The sequence below is a fragment of the Pezoporus wallicus genome, unplaced genomic scaffold (genome assembly GCF_028554395.1).
Source record: "Pezoporus wallicus isolate ANWC-B61680 ecotype Strahan unplaced genomic scaffold, APGP_CSIRO_Pwel_v1 contig_14489, whole genome shotgun sequence".
Lineage (NCBI taxonomy): Eukaryota > Metazoa > Chordata > Aves > Psittaciformes > Psittacidae > Pezoporus > Pezoporus wallicus.
Genome location: NW_026639776.1, coordinates 1 through 4,051, shown reverse-complemented (window position 1 = coordinate 4,051; position 4,051 = coordinate 1). Strand labels below are relative to the sequence as shown.

General features: G+C 55.9%; 1 long non-coding RNA gene across 1 annotated transcript; it reads left to right on the top strand.

Annotated features, from left to right (window-relative positions):
* The first annotated feature begins 377 nt into the window (after positions 1–377).
* Positions 378–3,900, top strand: LOC130602921 (uncharacterized). Its single transcript, XR_008973014.1, has 3 exons — positions 378–483; positions 574–705; positions 3,863–3,900. It is a non-coding gene; the product is annotated as an uncharacterized LOC130602921 (long non-coding RNA).
* The last annotated feature ends 151 nt before the right edge of the window (positions 3,901–4,051 follow it).

Here is a 4,051-nt window from a genome sequence, read left to right as displayed (position 1 = left end):
GGTTGGGGTCATTGATGGGGGTCCCATTGATGCGGGTCTCACTGATGTTGGTCCCATTGATGTGGGTCCCACTGATGGCGGTCTCATTGATGGGGGGTCACTGATGTGGGTCTCATTGATGGGGGGGGCATGGACCCATTGGGGGTCTCACTGATGGGGGTCCCACTGATGTGGTTCCCATTGATGTTGGTCCCATCGATGTGGGTCCCATTGATGTTGGTCCCATTGATGTGGGTCCCACTGATGTTGGTCCCACTGATGTGGGTGCCACTGATGTTGGTCCCATTGATGTGGGTCCCATTGATGTGGGTCCCACTGATGTGGGTCCCACTGATGTTGGTCCCACTGATGTGGGTCCCATTGATGCCCCCCCAGTCAAAAAGGATGAGGAGACCTTTGAGGTCTCGCTCCCCTTCGAGGAGCCCCCCCCGGTGGAGCCCCCCCTGTTCTACAGCATCAGCCCCCCCCCGGGTGCCTATGAAGGTGGGTGCCTGTGGGGCTGAGCCCCATGGCTGTGGGGCTGGGGCTCCATTCCCCTCCCCGGCTGTGGGGCTGAGGTTGGGGGTCCCGCAGACCCCCCCGGCCCGCGGGTGCAGCTGAGCCTGGCCCTGGAGCGCAATTCCTGGCTCCAGAAGCGGATCCAGGACCTGGAGGAGGAGCGGGATTTCCTGCGCAGGCAGCTCCAGGGATTCATCTGGGGCAGCCGTGAGTGAGCCGCGGCCGGGGGGGGGCAATGCGGGGGGTATGGGGGGTGTGGGGGGGTATGGGGTGGGGGGGGTGTATGGGGTATGAGGGGGAATGGGGTATGGGTTTTGGGGAATATGGGGTATGGGGGGTGTATGGGGTATGGGGGGGTGTATGGGGTATGGGGTATATGGGCTATGGGGGGGTGTATGGGGGGGGTGTATGGGGTATGGGGGGTGTATGGGGTATGGGGGTGTATGGGGGGTATGGGGTATATGGGCTATGGGGTATAGGGTTGTATGGGGTATGGGGGGTGTATGGGGTGGGGGTGGGGTGTGGGGATGGGGGTATGGGGGGGGTATGGGGTATGGGGGGTGTATGGGGGGTATGGGGGGTATGGGGGTCTATGGGGTATGGGGTATGGGGTGGATGGGGATGGGGTGTGGGGTGTGGGATGTGGGGTGTGGGATATGGGGTGTGGGGTATGGGATGTGGGGTGTGGGGTATGGGGTATGGGGTATGGGGTATGGGGGGTATGGGGTATGGGGTATGGGGTGGGGTGGGGGGTATGGGGGGGTGTATGGGGTATGGGGTATGGGGTATATGGGCTATGGGGGGTGTATGGGGTATATGGGGTATGGAGTGTATGGGGTTTGGGGGGTGTATGGGGTATATGGGGTATGGGGGTATATTGGGTATGGGGGGTGTATGGGGTATGAGGGGGGAATGGGGTGTGGGTTATGGGGAATATGGGGGGTATGGGGGGTGTATGGGGTATGGGGAGTATGGGGGATATGGGGTATATGGGGTGTGTATGGGGTATATGGGATACAGGGTATAGGGAATATATGGGGTATATCGGGTATGGGGGTATATTGGGTATGGGGGGTGTATGGGGTATGGGGGGTGTATGGGGTATATGGGGTATAGAGGATGTATGGGGGGTGTATGGGGTATGGGGAATATGGGGTATGGGGGGTGTATGGGGGATATGGGGTATAGGGGGTATATGGGGTATGGGGGGTGTATGGGGTATATGGGATATGGGGTATGGGGGGTGTATGGGGTATATGGTATAGGGGGTATAGGGGGTATATGGGGTATGGGGATATGGGGTATATGGGGTATGGGGGGTATGGGGTATGGGGATATGGGGTATGGGGGGTATAGGGGGTGTATGGGGGGAGTATGGGGGGTGTATGGGATATGGGGTATATGGGGAATATGGGGTATAGGGCATGTATGGGGTATGGGGTGTAGGGAGTATATGGTTTATGGGGTATAGGGTGTATATGGGGAATATGGGGTATATGGTGTATGGGGTGTATGGGGTGTAGGGAGTATATGGTTTATGGGGTATAGGGTGTATAGGGGGAATATGGGGTATATGGGGTGTATGGGGTGTAGGGAGTATATGGTTTATGGGGTATAGGGTGTATATGGGGAATATGGGGTATATGGGGTATATGAGGAATATGGGGTATGGGGTATGGAGTATAGGGGGTATATGGGGTATGGAGAATATGGGGTGTGGGGTATGGGGCGTATGGGGTATATGGGGAATGGGATATGGGGAATGTGGGGTATGGGGTATGTGTGGTATGTAGGGTATATGGGTATGGGGAATATGGGGCATTGGATACGAGAGATGGGGAATATGGGGTATTGGATATGGGGGATGGGGAATATGGGTATGGGATACGGGTATAGGATATAGGTATGGGATGTGGGATATGGGTATGGGGTATGTGATATGGTATATGAGGTGTACAGGATATAGTATATGAGTTGTATGGGATATGGGGTAATGAGGTATGGAATATGGGGTCTATGGGGTACGTGGTACATGGGGTCTACAAGGCATAGAAGGGATCTATGTCCTATATGGTTTGTATGTGGGGCAAGGCGTCTGGGGCACATATAGTGTCTGTGTGGTACACAGCATGTGGGGTATAGGGGCTCTATGGTACATGTGGGGTCTGTGGTGTACACAGCGTATTTGGGGTGTGGGGGGTGTATGGGCTAGCTGGGGCATACAGTGTATATGGAGTGTATAGTGTATGTGCGATCTATAGGGTATATATGGTGTCTATAGGGTCTATACAGTCAATGGGATCTATGGGTCTATGGGGTCTGTATAGTCAACAGTGTCTATAGGATCTGTGGGTCTGTCTATGGGCTCTATTGGTCCTCTATGGTGTCTATGGGCTCTATAGGTCTGTCTGTGGGCTCTATGGGTCTGTCTATGGGCTCTAGGTCTGTCTATGGATCTCTCTATGGGCTCTATCGGTCTCTCTATGGTGTCTATGGGCTCTAGGGGCTCTCTATGGCTCTCTCTCCATGGCTCTGGTCTATGGGTTCTATGGGTCTCTCTATGGGCATGGTGTCTATGGGTCTGGTCTATGGGCTCTATGGGTCTCTCTGTGGGCTCTATGGGTCTCTCTATGGGCTCTATGGGTCTCTCTATGGGCTCTATTGGCTTTATAGGTCTGTCTATGGGCTCTGTGAGTCTGTCTATGGGCTCTATGGGTCTGGTCTATGGGATCTATGGGTCTCTCTGTGGGCTCTATTGGCTTTATAGGTCTGTCTATGGGCTCTATTGGCTCTATAGGTCTGTCTATGGGCTCTGTGAGTCTGTCTGTGGGCTCTATAGGTCTCTCTCTATGGGGCTCTCTGGAGCTCTTTATGGGGTGCTCTATGGGGCTCTCCGTTGCTCTCTCTATGGGGTCTCTATGGAATTCTCTATAGAGCTCTCTATGGGGTCTCTATGGTTCCTATGGTCTCTATGGGGCTCTCTATGGTCTCTGTAGTCTCTATGGGTCTCCCTATGGGTCCTCTCTCTCTGGTCTCTCTGGTTCTGGTCTCTATGGGTCTTTATGGTCTCCATGGGTCCCTATGGGTCCATATGGTCTCTGTGGTCTCTATGGGTCCCTATGGGTCCATATGGTCCCTATGGGTCCCTATGGGTCCCTATGTTTCTCTATGGTCCCTATGGGTCCCTATGGGTCCCTATGTTTCTCTATGGTCCCTATGGGTCCCTATGGGTCCCTATGTTTCTCTATGGTCCCTATGGGTCCCTATGGGTCCCTATGTTTCTCTATGGTCCCTATGGGTCCCTATGGGTCCCTATGTTTCTCTATGGTCCCTACGGGTCCCTCAATGGCGCCGCTCTCCCCAGAGGACCCCCCCCGCAGCCGCTGGGAGCCCCGGGCGGGGCCGGGACCGGGACCGGACGCTGAGAACGAGGCCGCGAGCGGCGGCTCCAGCCCCGGGACCGGGACCGGGACCGGCCCCGAGCGGCGCCTGCAGCGCCCCCGGCGGAGGCTGGGGCGGAGCCGGCCCCATGAGCGGCAGCGAGGTGAGGGGG